The sequence below is a fragment of the Cynocephalus volans genome, chromosome 5 (assembly GCF_027409185.1).
Source record: "Cynocephalus volans isolate mCynVol1 chromosome 5, mCynVol1.pri, whole genome shotgun sequence".
Lineage (NCBI taxonomy): Eukaryota > Metazoa > Chordata > Mammalia > Dermoptera > Cynocephalidae > Cynocephalus > Cynocephalus volans.
In genome coordinates, this window is record NC_084464.1 from 119,294,713 (window position 1) to 119,315,156 (window position 20,444).

Genomic DNA, 20,444 nt, shown 5'->3' on the forward strand with positions numbered 1-20,444 from the left:
ATGCTCTTACAGTAGGAGTTCTGTACCCCATCCTTTCCTGTTTCATCAGGGATGTCATTCCATTGCTCAGTTCTGTTCTCTCCCATTGCTTTACCCTTCCTCCATCTAGTTGCTCTTTCTCTCAGGATATAAATGTGTTCGGGATCTTCTCTCCTTCATAGCCTCCCCATCCCCAGACACCATTGACTGTACTCTCTGTTCAAAACAATCCTCCTGGTGTTTCTGGTATGAATCTCCTGCCTCTGCGGTTGGGCTTTCTCAGCCATCATTGTCTATTCCCTCCCCTCAACCCCACCCCTAACCCTAACCCTAACCCTAACACATTAACATTTTTCAGCATTCTATCCTCAACCCTTTCCTATTTTTACTCTGGACCATCTCATTCAGAGGTGGTAAGTCACAATGTTAAACAACTGGCACAGCTGGGTACTGACAGATCAGAATAGATCTTGGTCATAAGCATGTCATACAGCCATGCCAGGGCATACCAGCTGAGCATGAGCCCTGACTCCATGCCACCAACATCTCCTGTGTTTTGGATCTGCACGCCCCAAATCTCTTTCCATAAATCAAAGTGAACATACTCACTGGGATATATCACGAGCACCAAAAGTTTAACATTTCCAAAACTGAGCTTTCCTTTCCCCCTTTTCTTCTCTCCAAATGTTTCTCCTGTACTCCCTGTACTTCCTCTGCTGATAAGGGAATGGCACCCCACCCTATCCTGAGCACCGCTATACACCACTGTGACCTCAGCTCCATTTTCTACCATTGCTGCAGTGGGAAGAATACAAATCTTAAGCTGTAACTTCCCTGCTAAAATCCTATAACAGCTTCCTACTGCTTTTAGGATAAAATTCAAACTCTTTAGGGAATGAAAGGCTCTTCAGTATTTGGCTCCTGCCTACCTCTTTAACCTGGCCTCTCAGTACTTCCCTGCCCACATTTAATCCTCTGTGTCCTCTACTCTGTGCTAATTAGAGCCCCAATACCTGCCCCCAAAAGTCATGCTAATTGTCTTGTGCTTTCCCACAGCATCTCTCCACCACCTGGCCCATCATTCTCACCACCTACTCACCCAACCTCTTGGTCAGAATAGCTCCTGCTTATCATTAAAAACTTTTAAGAAGGCTTTCTTGAGCTTCCTATTCTGCAGCTTAAGTGCATTCCCCCTTGCTCCCATTACCTCATGACTACCTCTTCCTTTTCATTTGTTAGAAATTATATCTATCTATTCCCCTATATAGAGTTTCACTACAATGTGAAGTTCTCGAAGGCAGAGACAGTGTGTCGCCAGCTGAATTAGTGCTTGGCATACAGTGGGAGCTCAACAGGAGTTTACAGATTGAAGGGCTGACTGCACCGAGCAGGAAGATTATAAATGATGAATACCAGCACATTAGGTCTGTTTATTGTTATTATGTGGGCTTTGTTTATCATTTGAAAAAACTTGAAACTAGCCATGCAGTTAACACTGCTAGGTCTTTGTTCAGTGTTTGCAGAAACTACCAAGACACAGACAAAGTGTCCCTCAGGAGTATCTGAGTACCTAAAACCGATGAGAGGGCTCTGTGAGCACCTGCTGTCCTCCCCTGGGTACCCACAAGTGCTTGATGAATCTGCACTACTGACTGCACCTTTCTCTGTGCTCTGCCAGAACAAATCCATATGCTTTAAGTTAATTTGCCGCTCCCTCCTTTCTAGATTTTTCTTCCATAGAGTAAGAAAAGCAGTAAAATGGACATAGGATATTTTGGATGCTTCTCAAATACTGCTTCTTTTTCAGTCATTTCGGTAAAGCTAAATAATTTGTCTCTTTATGTTTCTCTGTTACCCTGTAATTTTGTTGCATCCAAAGTGTGTTCCAGACACAAATTGTGATTTAGCATGTTGTTCTGCATCCTGAATTGCCTGCCTCCATTTGATTTAAAATTCTAGAGAAGGGTGCTGCACTTATTAGAGACTCAAGCCGCTGTGTCTCTAGTGACATGGGGCTGGTGATGGACATGTTGGGAAAACACAATTCTGTGAGTGGTAAGGAAGATATTCCCTTCAGTCATCACAGGAGGCAAAGTGATTGGAGCTGATTAATTGCACAGTAGTAAAAGACACTTCCTTCAGAATATCTTTTGAATAGTTGCTCAGATTGTGGTTAGAAGATCCCCTTACTTGCCCCTTCTACTGTCACCTCTCATTGCCCACTAAGGGGAATTAACAAAAGACAGATGAAATTAATTTTGTAAATTCCTAAGAGAATAGAAGTTCAAGCCTATTATTTTTGAGCATTTTATCCTTCTTATGTAAAAGCCATTGATAATTTGAATTTTGCTTATGATTGAAATACAAAGTAACTCTTTTTCCATCGTGTGACCCTTGCTGGGGTTTCCTGAATTTATCTGTTTCAGAGAATTCTCATTTTATTTCTTTTTGCAACTAGGCTTAGTGTTATGTTGTGAATGCCCAAATAACAAGGCTGGAGCTTATTAATTTTATATTATCATTAAGAAGTGGAAGGGAATAGTATTTATTGATCACACATGATATGCTAGACACAGGGCTAGGTGCTTTATACGTGCTACCTTATTTAACTCTTACCATAATGGAGTGATGAAGAGATTATTTTCACCATTTTAGATGAATACACTTGGAGTTCACAGAACTTAAGTAATTTGACCAACAGAGCATGGAACGTGGGAGAGGCTGGATTTAAATCCAATTATGGTTGATTCCAGAGCCCATTACATTCTAGTACACAATGCTATGACCTAGTGTGACTAGAAAGTACCACAAAATTTAGTATTTAATTTCTCTTTTACTTCTTATTTTACTTCTTATTGTGTTTCCTAATGGATTCCCTATGTCTCTTGTAAACTGCTTTGATGGTACTTGTATTAGCCCATTTCTGCTGCTTATAACAGAATACCTGAAACTGGGTAATTTATAAAGAAATAAAGTTTATTTCTTACAGTTTCAGAGGCTGGGAAGTCCAAAGTCCAAGGAACACATCTGATGAAGGCCTTCTTCTGGGTGATAACTCCCTATATCAACTCAGGGTATCACACAGTGAGAGGAAATGGCATGAACAGCAGAGAGAGCTCACCTTCTCACTTGCTCTCTTTATAAAGCCATCAGAACCACACCCATTACTCCACGAATGGATCAATCCATTCATGAGGGCACAGTCCTCACAATCTCATCACCTCTTAAAGGCACTGTTATACTTCTCACTGTGTGACAGAGATGAAAAAAAGATTACTCAAAGCAACATGAATGCAATGAGAATCCCAAAGGGACTGCACCTCAGCAACTCCTCTGTTAGAAGGAGAAAACTGGGTACAACCCCGATTCAAAGTTAGCTTCTGTTTTTTATTGTAAAGACAAGGAAGTTTCACAAGAAAAATCAGTTGATTTAATCATTTCAAAAGGACTCAAAGACATGGGCAATGTGACAAAAGTTATCTATGGCTAAGTATAGCTTAAGCAATGGAAACTAGTAACATCATTTAAATCTAAGTATAATTGTCTCTAAAGTTTTCACCAACAAACAGCTTGCCCTTAGCAAACATTTTTTTCACTTTTTTCCCTATAGCAATTCTTTAAAAATCTCTTAACAGGATCTGTATATCAACCACCTGTTAGCTCTAAAATCATTAAAGTATACAATCCCATACCTAAACAGTGATTAGAGTTGATTAGATGGACTGTTGCATGGCTAGCTGTGGGCTTTTGCCCCCTGGCTGAGGACTTTTGCCCCATGCGTGCATTACCTAAAAACCCAATTCTAAAAATCAAATGAGAATCAAGATTTCTAAACCTCCACAAGGCCCCACTTTTCAAATATCATAATTGGATTTCCCATCATCTTAGCACTGTTTCATTTGGGGTCAAGCTTCATTGAGTTTTGGGAGGAAATTCAATCCAAAGTAGTACTGTGTATGTACATATACATACATTGATATCCATTAGAAAACAGAGATAATTTTGTTCATATATTAGGCTATTTAGCCAGTAGTAGCTTCTACTGAAATTTTTTCCCTTTTCCATACCCCTACTTTGAGGGTTACATAAAATAGTGTATAATCTACAAAATCAAAATGTGCAACAACAAGTGCCTTCTTGTGCAAACTTTGGTACAGTTTACATGGTTCAAATTCTTTTGCCCTTCGTCATCTGTCCCTACCTCCTTCCAACCTTATTTTCTTCTACTCATCACTATGTTTTCCTCCAGCTTGGTCTCAACTGATACTGATTCCTAATAGCTGACCCCACACCTTCTGCCACTTTTCTTTTGCTGGGCCAGCTTGTCCCCTTCCTATGAAACCTTCTTCTACCTATTCCATTCTCTGATCTCTTTTCAGTCAGGACCAGACGTTGAAACAGTGAGACAAAGGTTAAGTGATAGCAGTTGTTTTACAGCTAAATTAAAAGGCCAATTGCATCGGTTTTTGAAGTCTTTTATTTTAATTTTAATTTTAATTTTTTTAAAAGAAAATGTAATTTTATCAATATTATTTTTTACATTCTAGGATGTTGTTGCAGAGCAGTTGGGAGGGATGGGGAGAGGGGAAAGGGGAAGGAAATGGGGTGGAAGAAGGAGGAAGGAGGAGGGGTGGGATTGAGGCCTGTGGTACCCCCTTTATTCCCACAGGGGAGACAGGGGGGATTCCAGCAGTGGTTTGGTCATTGCCAGGCTGGGTGCAGATGTCAGGGGGTTGTGGCAAAAGCCCTTGCCCCCCACCATCCCAGCTTGGGAACCCAGGGCCCTTCTTGCTGCAGCTTGGTGGTCATCACTAGGCTGTTTGCACATGCTGGGGAGCATGGCTGAGGCCTGAGGCCCTCCCTGCCCCAGTTTGGGAGAGCCTCAGGCGCTTCCTGTGGTGGATCGGTGGTCACCACTGAGCTGGCTGCAGGCGTCAGGGGGACGTGGCCAAAGCCCAAGGCTCCCTACTGCCCCAGCTTGGGAGGTCTGGGGTGCTTCCTGTGGTGGCTTCGTGGTCACCACTCAGCTGGCTGCGGGTGTCAGGGGGGCATGACTGAGGCCCAAGGCCCCCAACCACCCTGGCTCAGGAGAACCTGGGGCACTTCCTTCAGCAGCTTGGTGGTTGCTGCTGGGCTGGCTGCAGGTGTTGGGGTAATGTGGCCAAGGCCCTCTGCTCCCCACTGCCCTGGGTTGGGAGAGCCCTGGGTGCTTCCTGCGGTGGCTCAGTGATGGCCACTGGGTTGGCTACATGTGTCAGGGGGGTGTGGCCAAGGCCCTTTCCCCCACCCTCGGGATTGGGTGTTGGTGTTGAGGGGGCATTGCTGAGGCCTCTGGCCTTCCCCCCTTTCTGGCTTGGTGGCCCAGGTGACTTCTGGTCCTTCTAGGTGTTATGGGTGTTCTTTGGTAAAATGAGACCTTTACTAGTTAATATGAAACTTTGTCCCTGGTTGTGGGTACTTTGCTTTTTTCTTCATTTCTGCATTGGATTATTTGCTGTTCCCACCACTTAAACTCTGTGCTGGAACGAATTTTGTGTCCTTTGTTTACTGCTAAAATGGGGGAATTTCCTGTGGGGACCAGTACTTCAGCACTATGGTTGAGCTAAATTGCTGCTTTGCTGCTGATTCCCTGGGGAAGGCTTTTTGTGTGGCTCAGGTTTTAATGGTTGGCTTTGTAGGTACTTCCAGCTCTCATGCAATCAGGTGCACCTGTGTTGTGTAGAAACTCTGATCTGGGCCTGAGTCTTTTCAGCAAACTGCACCCCATGCAGTTCTATATTCCTGACCAGTCTCCTCTGACTAGTCCTGCGCTGATTGGGGGCAGATCAGCTGTCCTTGCTGTGCCCCAGTGTTTCCCCAGTGGGCCTGTCTCCCCCACCACCCATGCTGCAAGTACCTCCCATGGGACAGGCAGTGCTTCGGTCTCTTGCAATGAGTCACCGGCCTCTGAACAGCTCCTTTTTTTCAGTTGTTGTGGCTCCTCAGTCCTATGTGGGTCTACAGGAACCCTATTAGTGGTCTTGCTGGCCTGGGGGCCACCAAGGCCCTCTTCTCCCCTGCTGCCTCCAAGCAACTTTATCCAAAGGGCATAGCTGCGGCTTTTGTTGGCTCCTGCTCCACAAGCTCAGCTGCTCCAGCCTGCACATGGCTGGGGCTCGAAACAGTCAGAGCAGTCTTTTCTTTTTCTCATTGTGGCTTCTCCTGCCTTCATGTACTCCATAGGTCTCTCCTCCTCTTCCCTTGAGCTCTAGCAGCCCCGGCTTGGCTGTTGTTGCTTTTTTTATAGTTGTAAATGAGTTGATTTGTGGGAGTGACGCTGGGGATTGTCTATTCTGCCATGTTGACCAGAAGCCCGGGCTTTTCTTTCTAAAACTCATCCACAGTGGTTGGACAATGCTGGCATATGGTGAACCCTCAACAAATATTTCTAGGTTGCTGGTCAGGGCTGCCTATGAAGCTATACACATACAGGATTCATACCAAATGGCATGTTTTGGGCTGGCCACTTAGCTCATTTGGTTAAAGGATGGTGCTGATAATACAGAGGCCCAGGGTTCAATCCTTGTACTGACCAGCTGCCCAAACCAAAAAAACCCCAAATGGCATGTTTTAATATTGTTGGTTTCTGGTCATGCACTTTGAAAGCGGCCAGCCCAATGAATGGGATGAGACCTACCATCTTCCAGGCATGTCTAGAGTAGGGATCTTTAGTGAGGAAAAGATCCTTAATAAAAGAAATAGTTTGGCATTATTTAGTGCCACGTTGATTAGATGATGTGATGTAAATCTTAAACAGGGTCTCACATCACCGAACAATCTCTTTAATCTCATCGTTCTTATGTCCTAAACAAATCCCCTGCTGTGGCCTCCTGACACCTGCTTCGTGCCATCCACCTCAACAACAGAGTTTATTCCATCTTCTTGCTGAAATTCTTTAAGGTCTATGTGCGCTCCCAGAGCATCCCATACTTCCGCTAGTAAAGCACTTACAGCAGTTTAAATGATGCGTGTGTCTGGATAATACATCAGAGGCTCCCTGAGAGGATATTATATGTTCATGGCTTCAGAGGAGAGCTGTAGAGAGTAGAAAGCAAAAGCCTTCTTATCTTGAATTCTATCTTCCAAATTTCTAACACTTCGGAGCAGGGCAGAAAGAACTTCTTGATTTAACCAACATTTTGGAGGGACGAGGGCTTGTGCTTTATGGCAGAGTCTGCTGTTGTCTTCACCAAAACCTGTTTCTTTTTTTCTTGGACACACAGCTTGATGACGTTTTTCAGAGTCCCTTGCAGTCATATGAGACCATAACTAAGTCTGAGCAATGGGACATTGACAAAGGGATGTGCGCCTCCTTCACGCCTGGCCTGTAAAACCTCCCAAGCATTCCTCCACTCTCCGTCTTTCCTCCTGTACTGGCTGCAGGGAGAGGACTCTAAGGACCTAAAGAAAAGTAGAGTCACAAAATGGAAGGAAAGTGGGTCCCTGAGTTGCCATGTGGAAGGTTTCCTGCTGAACACTTCCAGTGAACTGTTTAATGAGGGAATAGGGGATGGAAAGGGGCAGAAAGACCTGATACAGGTTTGTGGAATCTGAGAACAGGGGCGAACCCCAGTTTGGCGGCAGAACTTTAGCAAAGGAAGAGGTATGTAGTGAATGTAGGGATCCAGAACACCACACCACAGAATAATGCCCACCCCATAAGCACAGCACAGACGCAGTGTACAGAAATGCTGGACATGAGGGCCCACATGGATGGGTCAGGGGCCATTTCTTAGAGATGACCTCATGGAGTGACATCCAGCATCATATGGCATGCTGGAAGTCTCAGCAGATGCAGAAGGAACAGGCAGCCTTAGTGGCTTCAAGGGACAGTGTTGCCTTCCTTATCCCTCCCCACCAACTCCTCAACACTTTGTTAGACCTACCTCCAAAATTATATGCAATCCATGGGAAGAGAAGGTCTCTACTGGACTGAGATAAAGTTTCTGCTACTCTGTGAGAATTGGAGCTTGAAATAGAAAGTAGATTGAGTTATAGAAAAATTAAGAAATGTATGTATTTCTCAGCACTGAGTAGGAGGATGGAGATCATCTTCACTCTGCTCTTTTGCTTGTCTGTCTTTCCTGCTGTACCATGAGCTCCATGAGGCAAGACCTGTCTGGTTCACTATGGTGTCTCCAGTGCCCAGCGTGTGGTAGGTGCTTAATGACTATTTATAAATGTGTGAATAAATGAACAGTTTGTGGGTGAGAGAGTGGTTCCATTTCTGTCCATCAATAGTGGCTGTAGGAAATAACTTCACATCAGAAAGAGCAGAGAAGTGGGTTGGACGAGACTTCTGCTGGAAATTTTGTTCTTTTTCTCTAAAGGTCAAAAAGCTAAATGTCTCTGAGTCTATCTCCAGGGAGACAACATCAGCTACTGCGTCTTAAAATAAAAATAATCAATGACAGAACACTGTCACCGTTATGAAAGGCTTCCTCTCATCCATGCTGAACTCTTAGCATGCTAAGCTCAGAAGATAATAAGCAGATGTTCAGTGACGGGCTTCCACTGTGAAATTCATTTTTATAAAGAAACAAGCTTCTGCATTTCACCTACTGTGTCTCCATAACTTTGATTTCAATCACAATGAGCACAAGCAAGTATCAACAGCATTCTTATATCAGCTGGAAATACTACATTTGTTAGTGACTTGAGAGTGGTTATTCTTGATGTACTATGTAAGATAATTTCATTACTACTGGTTTTTCATTTCACATGATAATCATCACAATCACAGAAATAATTACCAACATTGTCACGGTGGTGACTGTTTATTGAGTGCTTCCTTGGAGTACCAATTGTTTTTAAATTGCTTTTGGTTTCGAATCTATGCTTAGAGAAGCAGGAGGTGTCATTCCCCCATTCTTCTTAAGATTACATCTTGAGAGTGGGGGTGGCAGAAACTCCCAGAGCGATCTAGAGGAATCAGAGTATTGGAGGCTCGTGCCTCACTCTCTTGAGCATAGCCTAAGGAGGTGCCACAAAGCTCTGAATTCCGAATGGTAGTGAGTTGAATTTTGGTCCCCAAAGGATTTGTCCACTTGTCCCCAGAATGTGACTTATTTGGAATAAGGGTCTTTGTAGAAGTAATAAAGGAGAACTTGCTGGATTAGGCTGAGCCCTAAATCCAATGACAAGTGTTCTTATATGAGATAGGAAGGGAGCGATACAGAGAGAAGGCCGTGTGAAGATGGAAGCAGAAACTGGAGTGGTGCAGCCCCAAGCCAAGGAACATCAAGGGTTGCTGGTAGCCACCTGAAGCTTGGAGAGAGGATGGAGCAGATATTCCCTCAGAGCCTGCAGAGGGAACCAACACTGCCAACGTCCTGATTTCAGATTTCTGGCCTCCAGGACTGTAAGAGAATAAACTTCTGTTGTTTTAAGCCACCCAGTTTGTGATGATTTGTTACAGCACCATCGGTGACTAATACAAGAATGGAGCCAGGCAGCAGCAGTAGTGGATAGGCAAGAGGGCCTGTGGGCAGCCTTCCAGAGCCTTGTCCTGCACATCAGTGCACAGAAAGCAGCTCAGCTGCCCATCCCAAGGGGTCTTGAGAACTGGAGTGGCCAGAAGAGGCCTCAGCCCAGGATAAGGGAGGATCAGAGTGTGCAAAGCTTGGACCCAGGGTAATGGCTTAGACTCCCTCGTTCTCAGTGACAGATGCCAGCATGATACAAGAGCAGCTCAGCCACTGCACAGGGAAACTGGGAAGGGCCCAGTACAGCAGGTGGATACCAGTGGCCAGAAGGGATGAGGAACATCTTGGAGGAAATCATCAGGCCCTTTTTGTATAGCACATAGCCTAAGAACCTCTCTGCTCACTGCCAAGGCATTTTGTTACCCAGGAAGAAGAGATGGGAGAGGGAAGAAAGCCTGAAAATGGAATACTTACCCAGAAGAGACCAAGCATTTACGTGAGAGACACTGTTTTATACCGCATACCTTTTAAGAACATGGAGGTGCAAATTAGCAATTTAACCAAGTCTACTGAACTTTGATAATTGCTGTCTGGGCCAGGGAAGGGATCAGTATGGATGTCGCTGGATGCTATGACTTCTTCTGACACACAAACCCAGAGGTATGCTTTCAGGACTAGAGGAAAAAATGGGTGCTTACTTCTGCCAGTCACAGCAATGGGTGTTCATTCAGGAGAGAGCACAAGAGGAGCACATTAGAGTGACATGAGTATACTCCAGCTGGTTTCATCCACAGGCCTTCCACAGTAGGTAGATGTAGTCCCCACCATCTTACAGGAGACAGTAAAAGGCTGCTGATGAATGTGTTCTCTGCAGAGTGCAAGTCTTGAGTTGGGGACAATTTGGGGGGAAGTTTCCCTGAAACTGGGGCTGTTTCTGGGAATATGCCTAGAGATCCAGGAATGAATCTTAGGAGGGAAACTATAGAGAAAGTTTTGAACACCAGGATGGTCAATGGGCTGTCTGGTCTGTTAATATGGGAATCTTATCTTTTATGTCACAGATTGCTGACAGCCTGCTCAATGGTTGTTTTCTCCTCCTTCTTGCTAACAGAAATCATTGTTATTTGGACTGCAGCCTCAGGGGATGAATTATGACTGGACTAAGTCAATCATAGCAATCTTGTTCCCCTTTGCCAGGGATTGTTTTAGAGGTCTAGCTGATGGGACATAAGAAGTCAACTGGCAGATTCTAGGAAGGATCTTCTTTTCTACTGTGGGAGAGTCAGGCAGGGAGAATACTCTTTTGTTCTATCCCATCCTTCCCGCTTTGGACCTTTTCATGAGAAGTTGTGATCGTTGAGCTTCTGCAGCCATCTTGCAACCATAATGTCAAGAGAACCACAGAGATGCATACATAGTGTGCTTACATCATCGAGCCACTCATCTCCAACCCCTTCCCCGCCACCAGGAGGTGCCTGCCTCCAGACTTCTCAGTAAGCAAGGTGAAAACCAAGGGATTATTCTGTTGTACTGTTTTGACCCTGATTCAGTCTAGGTATAGTTTGATGTCCTAGTCAGATTTTGAGAAGATAATTTAATACAAGGGGTAGTTGATAATTTCTGCTTAATGCTGCTTTCAGGTTCTTCTCATTATAATCTCTGTACTGGACTGTGCTTTATAATATATGGCAAAGGAGTCTGACTCCACTCATACATATTTTCTCTCTCTGAATCAACCCGGTGCAGAGGAAGATTGTGCAGTGTGGCTACTCCTGATCCTCGTGTGTCTCTGATAAACAAGCTCATTTCACACAGTTGTGTTAGGGCAGCAGAGATTTCCTTACCGAAAGGGTCTCCAGTTATGTTACTGCTTGTTGGTTGTGCACAGGGTTATGCTTGCTGTCATAGTCTGAGCAACTGATTCTACAAAAGCAAACCAATTAACAAACAAAAAACTCAAATAGTATTTTCCTGATGGTTATGCTTCTTTACTCTCTGTATTGGCTCTTCATGGTGTTTATTTGCCAGCCTGTTTTTTTTTTTTTGGTTTGTTTTTAAACTTGTTGAAATCTGCTGTATCCTTGACACACAAAAAAATGTGTTTTGCTTGTCCTAATGGCTAATTACTTGAAGTGGGAAAAAATCTTAAATACAGTCTGATTAACAGCATAAGTTTGGAAGTTACTACCCACACGTGGAGCCGCTTGTCTTCAACAAAAAATTTTCATAGAATTACGTGAAACCTAATTACATTTAACCTAAAAAGCTTAAATAATATCTTTATGAAGAAGAGGAAGCAGGCTTCCTGTAGAAAGACCCTAGTGATCTCTATTTAACCATCATAAAGACCTTTTTATATGTTTATAGCTCTGGAATACTTTAGAGTCAAGAATGGGCAGTGAGACTTCTGGAATTTCTGTTCAAATAATCTGACTGGATGTACGTATTTAAGGAATTTTAGAAAGAGTTATTATAAGTCAGCAATATTCTATAAAATATAATACTTACACACAATTCCATTTCAGTAACATTCTATAAGCTTGTAAAGAAATCCTCCTTCTTCTTAAAACAGATGTTTTGGTTTTGTTTTGATGTAAAAGTGACATATGCTCCATGACAAAGATTCAAAGTACACATTCGAATGCTCAAATGGATAATGTGGGAGTTCCCTGAAAGCTTATCTTCCCAAAGAGAATCACTGCTATCTAGTGTGCAGTCTTCCAGTTTATTAAGTATACATAATATACTTATATAAATGAGATCTTACTCAATGTACTGTTTTATAAACTAATTTAGTCATTTAAGATATATATCTTGCACATCTTTCCAAGTCAAAAGTTATATACTTCATCTTTTAAGGTGAGTGCATAGTAGTTCAGTGGGTAGATGCACCATATTTTAGTTAACCAAACATACAAAAATTTTAAAAACTTTATTTTTTATTGTTTTAAATAATTCTGCAGGGAACATTTATATCCCACATCCTTGTGTACTTGTCTGATTATTTTTCTGAGAATAAATTCTAAGAAGTAGAATTATTTTATTAAAGGATAGTGCTTCAAAACTTTAATTCATATTGGCAGATTTCTCTAGAAAGTAAATCAATTTGAATTCTTGTACACAATGAATGTGAGGACCCACCTTTCCTGTTGCTGAGCAGTAGCAATCTTTTGAATATCTGTCAAACTGAGAGATAAAAATACTATCCCTGATATTTTGTTCTATATTTAATTAATGACTAGTGACATTGAACATCTTTTCTTTGGCTTATTGGCCACTCGTATTTCATACTTTGTTAATTGCTTGAGCGTATTCTTTGCCCATTTCAACAGGAGAGTTAATCTTTTACATACTGATTTGCAAGAGCTTTTGTATATTAAGAGCATAAGTTGTTTATTTTCATATATTTGTGAAAGTTGCTTGCATGTTGAAGATTATTTATCCAGTTTATTGAGGGTTAGTTACTAAGAGAGGCCCAGTCTTCCCGGTGAAAACAAGTTGAGTTGAGTCGGGTGGTGCCTTCTCTTTGTTTCTATAGCATTTCGACATGCATCTACTAGAATGCTTGGCACTCAGTACTGTGAGTATTTTTCAAACTAACTCCTTCATTACACCTGTAGCTCATGGAAGTTAGGGAGGGGCAATATTTGTTCATCTTTGTACCCTAGTACCTAACATGATACTCCTAGAAAGCAGTCATTAAACATGATAACAAAAGCAAGGCTATTTGGCTTTCTTTTTTCTCTCTCTTCCAAAGCACAGCTCAGGTTCAATCTATCTAACAGTAGGACACACGGTTTTGCTCTCTAGTTTTGAGCACTTACACTGTGCCAACGTTATGCCAGAGTCAGGTGTTTTTTTCCATTTGGGCTGCTATAACAAAATAACATAACTAGGTAACTCATCAACAATAAACGTTTATTTCTCATAGTTCTTGGAAGTCCAAGATCAAGGTGCTCACAGATTTGGTGACTGGTGAGGGTTCACTTCCTGGTTTATAGAAGGCTGTCTTTTCACTGTGACATCACATGGTGGAAGGGTCAAGAGACTTCTCTCAAGCCTCTTTTAGAAGTAACTGTATTTAATTTGAGCTGTCTCAGGCCTCTTTTATAAGGGCACTAATCCCATTCATAAGGGCTCTGCTCTCATGACCTAACCATGTGCCAAGCCCCCACTTCCTAATACCATCACCTTGAGTATTAGGATTTCAACATATGAATTTGAGGGGGGGGGACACAAACACTTAGATCATAGCAGCAGATTATTCCCAGAAAGGAAGGAGTGGACGACCTTGGTCATTTGCTTGTTTTTCAATTCAGGAGAAAGGGGTCTCCTCCCAAAATTTGGAAAATAAGGGCTAAAATGCATATATGGTACTGCATATGAATAGAGAAAATTTTTTAAAAATATGACTGATGCTGAGAAGATCTAGCCTTTCAATGTCTCAAAAATTATTGATATAGCAAAAACAGCATATATTTTAAAACACAATGATATATTTACTCATTTATTTCTAGATGCGAATATATCTATCTTTGTAGATTAGTTTTGCAGCTTATTGTCTTTTTTAGTGATCATGCTGATAACTGAATTTTTTAAAGACCTGTTGCTAAGCAATGTAACTTGAAGCATGTAATGAGTGTTTCCTTTGACTACTTAAGTGTAAAAAAGTACTATCTTAATTTTACTACTTCATTATCAAATAACCTACTTTTAATGTTTGGGGTCTGCATCCTTCCTCCTTACCTAATAAAAATTTTTGTACAGTCATCTAAAACTGACCTAATAATCTAACAGAAGACTAAGGGGAAAGTCTCTTTCAGATAAAAATATTTATTTAGTGAAAAGGAGACAAGATTTTGATATTCAACATTGGGTTACCTGTCATTATCCAGGTGGGTGACTTTGAGCATGGACCTCCCTCTTCCTGAATCCAGGACTTCACTGGAAGTCATAGCCAATGCAATAAGACAAATAAAAAAAATGAAGTATGAGAATGGGAAAAAGACAATATTTTCTACAAAGATTGTACTCTCTTGTATATGTTAAAAGTCCAAGTGACCTTACAGACAAATAATTAGGTCTGATAAAATAGTTCAGTAAGTTTGTTGTATAAAAGATCAACGTACATAAACCATTTGCATTGCCGTATCAGCAATAGGAAGGTAAGAATAGAAAGAGAAAAAAAGATGATATTCTGACAGCAACAAAAAACTGAAAATACCTAGAAATGAGTATGTTCAAGCTATTCATGGAGATTATTAAAACATGTTACTGAAGGACCTAAGGAAAAAAACTGAACAAATACGGATATGTCCTATGTTAATAGATGGAAAGAACTGATATTGTAATTGATGTTATTTTTTTCCCAGAAAAGACTTATAAACTCAATAACTTTCCAATAAAACCCCAATAGAGTTTTTCATGGAACATAAACTGATCCTGAAATTTATATGAAAGAGGCCAAGAGGTCTCTCAGTTAAATGGCCAAGAGGAGCTAAAACAATTTTGAAGAAGGTGAGGGAGGGGAGGGTTGCCATTCGGATGGGAAGATATTTTATGAAGCTGTGGTAACACAAGGTGGTGCTTTTCCCCAGAAATAAACAAAAGGATTAAGAGAACAGATTAATGCAAAATAGAGCTCAGCGAAAGCCCACACTCATACAAGCACATGATACATGACAGAGATAGCACTACAGATAGAGAAAAATAGAGAAAGCATGGGCCTTATTAAATAATATCAGTAGTAATTTAGTAGCTTTAGATAAATTTAAAGATAAATTCCAGGTAGACTAAAGAATTAAATATGAAGGGCAAAATTTTAAAACTCTAAGAAGGCACAGAGATGCATACATAGCGTTCTTACATCATAACCTCTGCATAGGGAAGGATTTCTTAAAAACAAACACATGAGAAGCACAAACAAGAAGACTGAAAAATTTTGTTAGATTAACATTGAAAAGCCTTTTCATTATATAAGTATTTAACATGCTCAATTCCAACGTACAGCCTGAAAAAGATATTTGCAATAAATATAATTGACAAAGAATTAGTATCTCGGGTATGTAGAAAGCACCTATAAATCAAGAAAAAGGCAAACAAGCTGATATAAAAATGGTCAAAAGATATGTATGAATAGTTAATCATAGCAGAAGAGAAAATATGAATGGCTAATGAACATATGAAAAACATCTCAAATTCTAGTAAGGAAAGTGAAAATAAAACAATAATAAAAAACATCTCACATGTATAAGATTGGCAAAAATGGAAAAGCTTGATTAATAGCAAGTTTTGGAAGTCTTTGGAGAAATGGGGCCTCTCCTCTATGGCCTTTGGGGCCCAGAGGTAGGAGAGCTTAGTGTCTAAGAACATGGACTCTGGAAGAAGCCTTTTTCCCTTGCTAGCTGTGTGACATTAGTCAAGCTATTTCAAATATTCATGCCTCAGCTTCCTCATCTGTGAAATATGAATGTTAATAATAGCCAAAACTTACATAAAGCTTACTTAATATCCAGCCAGGCCCTGTTCTAAGGTGCCTCATAGAGTTTGTGTGAGGATTAAATGAAAAGCTTTAAACAGACCCTCCCCCAGAGTTAACACTGTACAGTATTAACTACTTTAAAAAAAAAAAAAAAAAAAAAAGCTAAAGCTGTCCATACACTTCAATCTGATGATTCCCCTTTGAAGTGCAAACTCGAAAAACTCTTGCACCTGTGCTCGGTGGGCCTATATAAGAATATGTCTTGTGGTATGGCTTATTACAGCAAAAACTGAAACTACGCAAATGACCATTAGTAGGAAAATAGAGATATAAGATTGATTGTGTTCATTCAATCTTCTAAGAGCTGCATGTAACAACATGGATAACTATCAAAAATATAGGGTTAATAGAAAAGCAACATACAGACTGATATATATGGTAAGACTCTATTTATTTAAAGCTTAAACACATGCAAAACAGCATAATTCATTTTGGAAAAACATAAACATGGAAAAAATACAAAAGCACATATGGGGGATCTCACCAAACTCAAGATAATGGTTACATGTAGGTAAGAGAGGAGCATAAGGAATCAGGAGAATCAGGAATAGAGGCTGATGGAAACAGCCCTGCTGTGGTTGTACCATCTGGACCACATGACCCCCTCTGTTGCTACAGAAGTAACAAGCAAGGCAGGAGGAGCACTAACAGGCTTTCTATCACCTCAGCTCAGAAATGACACAAGTCATTTCTGCTCACAGTTCATTGGCTAGAACTTGTCATTTGGCCTCACTCATCTGAAGAGCATTCTTTTGGTGAACACTAGTATTGTCTCCCACACTTGGCCTGTAGTCAAAAAGTAGACAGAGCATCTTCAGCTTCAGAATGAATAACCTCACACTGTCTTTTTTGCTCTTTATCTGAAACTACTCAATAATTCAGTCTCCCTGGATCCCTTGATTTTTGGATGTTCAGTGACTGGATCTGTCATAAAATGCCTTGAATGCCTTGATGGAGATTGACTGCTCGCTTCACAGAATCACCAGATGGGAGCAGAGGTTACCAGGATTTTATCCAACAGTGACTCACAGTGACAGTTTGGAGTCCTCCAGTTTTGTACCAGCGTGTAGAGTATTTTGAGTTTTTAAAAAGTAAATGTTAAATAGTAATCGTTGTAGTTATTCTTTTGGATTTACCCCCTAGTGACATTATAAAGCTCTTGGATTAGAGAGTCTTTGAATGAGGTGCATGCTGACTGATAGATCATCCATGAGCTTGGGAGAATTTGAAAGGCTCATTCATCAAAGCCAGCAGTTTTGGCAAACTCTGAGCTACAGCTTTAATTAGTACTTCCTGTTGCTTTTTTCAGTTTGGATTTTGCATAAGTTAAAACAGCCAGGGAAATATTTTACTAAAATCCACCTGCTCACTCAGCATCACCTACCCCTTTGGTTTTCCATAAATAGCTCAGGATGAAGAATTGACAGTCCACTTGTTTCCATATTCACAGCTTGATGACTCAACAGAACATATGGAAAGATAAAGTTTGGGGGCTTTGTGACTCTTGTTGAGCCAGGGAAGTGGGTACCCGAGGCTGTTTTCTTAATGTCCTTCCTTTATCCCCCATTTGGCTCCCAGCTTTGGAGCTGGTCTTGCAATTAAGTCAGAGCTCTAGCTGGCTTTTATGTTGCCCTGCCATAATCTTTTACTTTTTTCCAAATATCCTTAAAAATCAACACTCTTATAAGTCACTCTCAGAGCTGCCTAGACTCTATTTAGGCACCTGTGTCAATTTGTCCTTTAATTAAGTATAGGTATTAAATAATTTGGCTCTATCATTAAGCCAATTTCTGCAAACATAGAATTGAAATAGAGCAAAAACTATTCTAACACAGAATATAGATGTAGTTTACAGTTGGTTTCCTCTATTATTGGTATGTTCTTCACTCACTTCCATTCAAATAGTGTATGAGATTAGAGATTTTTTCTTCAGCACCCAGGGGAGGTGGGAGGTGGAGGAATGTGGATGCGGTGTGCCAATTATGATGTTTCTTGCCATTCACCATGATAGGAAGTAGCTTCATGCTTTATGGCAATTTGGATGGATTCTCTTTTTCCTCCCTTGATTCTGGAAATGGATTCTGCCTGTAGATAGACCCCATATTTAACAAAGCTATTGACCCCCTTTGAACCAGTTGAGCACTTTCAGTGCCTTCCAGGATAGAAAAGGGAAGTGAATCCTTCCTTCCCATATTCCATACTCTTCTCTCCAGTACAACTTGAGCAGACAGAACATAAATTACACACCTTAAGTAAGTAGCATGTGCTGGACACAGGATGCACCTCCCAGATGCCCTTTGATGGAGGACTTATTGCCCATCTGTCCACAGAGAGCCTCCAGCTGCTCCTTCAGGGTTTGCCTCAGCTGCTGAGGAGCAGTCTCACGGGCTCGACTGATCAAGATGGGAACTTGAAGGCCTGGACATTTTGGCCTGATGTGGGTCAACTCTGATGGACAATATTTGCTTCTGAGTTCCTCATGGGGCGGGACAAGGCTTTGTCATACCTACACTAAAGACTTCCATTTTCACCCAATACTACTTCTTACCTCTCCCTTCCACAGGTGTTGATCCTTAATAATCCTCCACATGCCAAGCTCTGTCTCAGCATCTGCTTTTGGACAACCCAACCTGCAACATAAAACAAGGCTCTTTCCTTGCCAGTCAACTACATTTTGCAAGCACAGCAAGAGTAGTGGCTCAAGAGGGTGAGGGGGGTCAGCACCTGTGAGGGACATAAAATCATGGATTCAAAAGATATTGAAAACCAAGGATGTGGGAGCTGCGAGAGTCCTTTGAGTTCACCGAGTCCAATTCTTACAATGAGGTTGGAGAGGGTGAAGTTGGAAATTGGAAAGTGGTCTTGACAGAGTGGTTGTTGTGCTGATATAACATGAGGTCATGAGGGGCCTTACTCCTCCCTTCAAGTGAAGTGAGAATGGCTTCAAGAGACCACCCAGAGGACTGGGTCTAGGTCTCCTGCAGTGGGAAAAGCAGTGGCCAAAGGAAGGCTGGAAACCAGCCTAGAGCTACAGAGTAGAAAGCTGTGGTGTAGGAAATAACTGCAGCTCTACCAGTGATAGGACAATGGGGTGCATGTTTCCATGGGGGTCTTGAGCGAGGGCTGACCCAGAGCCCTCAGAAAGGACATGGCACAGGAGGGCTACAGGAAGTGGAGAACAGAAAACAGAAAAAAGACTGTCTGTGAAGGTGGATTACTGAGAGTCAGAGCCAAAGGGGAGCTTTAAGGAGCTAGTTGAAGGGCATGACCTGCACAGAGGATCTTGGTCATGGGGGTTCTCCAAGAGCTCACAGAAGCCTACCCTAGAGATCAAGTCAGCTTTAAACATCAGCGTAGCCAGAGTGAGCAAATGCTGGCTTAGTGCAGGCAAGATAGTCCCCTTCACCTACTTTTCTTACCCTTCCAAACCACCAGCCTTGGAGAAGGGAAGCCAGAGACAGCTAGTGGGGGAGCAGGAGAACCTGGCAGACTACACGGAGAAGCAGCCAACCAAGGCTCCTCTCCCAGAGCAATGCCTGCAACAGCCACTAGCTGGCAGGTGCTAGGTACTGGGAGAGGCTTGTTTGGAGCATTTAATGATCCCCCCTTATCCGTGGTTTTGCTTTCTATGGTTTCAGTTACCCACAGTCAACAGCAGTCTGAAAATATTACAGTATTTACAGAGACAGAGAGAAGGACAATTTCACATAACTTTTATTACAGTATATTGTTATAATTGTTCTATTTTATTATTAGTTATTGTTAATCTCTTATTGTGCCTAATTTATAAGTTAAACTTATCCATGGTTTCAGACACCCACCTGAGGTCTTGGAAGGTATTCCCCAAGGATAAGGGGGAACTACTGTATTACACTGTACCTCGTCTATTATTTACTTAGTAGTGGGAATTCTTATGCCATGAAGACTTTTATCCTCTAGGAGAAGAACTATGGAACCTGCCCAGGATTTTATTCAAGGAGTGGGATGGGGCACAGATGATGCACAGAATGAAGCTGACCACAGATTTGCAGAGTCAGTATTGAGAAAGAAAAAGTTGCTGTATGAATCAAGAACAGCGTAGTGGTTAATAGTGTGAGCTAGATTGCCTGGGTTCACATCCTACACTTATTAGTTGTTTGACCTTGGCAAGCCACTTAATTTCTCTGTGTCTCTGTTTCCTCATCCATAGAATGGGAATAAAATAGAACATACCTCATAAGTTTATTGTAAGAATTAAATTGGTTAACACATAACAAACACATAGAACAGTGCCAGACACTATAATAAATGCTTTTATAAATACTGGCTGTTATGGGTTTAGCTCTTTCATGACCTGTTATGTAAGCATTTATGTGGATCCCAAGGATGACCATTACAGAGTTGACAATGAACCAAAAAGCAGATTTTAAGTGAATTTCCTCCCCTGTTGAACTAAGAAAGATTCATCTGTGCTCTGTAGT

The 20,444-nt window shown here is 41.6% G+C and overlaps 1 pseudogene; it reads right to left on the bottom strand.

Annotated features, from left to right (window-relative positions):
• Positions 1–7,332: 7,332 nt before the first annotated feature.
• LOC134379140 (small ribosomal subunit protein uS12-like) overlaps positions 7,333–20,444 on the bottom strand; it is a 44,570-nt pseudogene continuing 31,458 nt past the window's right edge.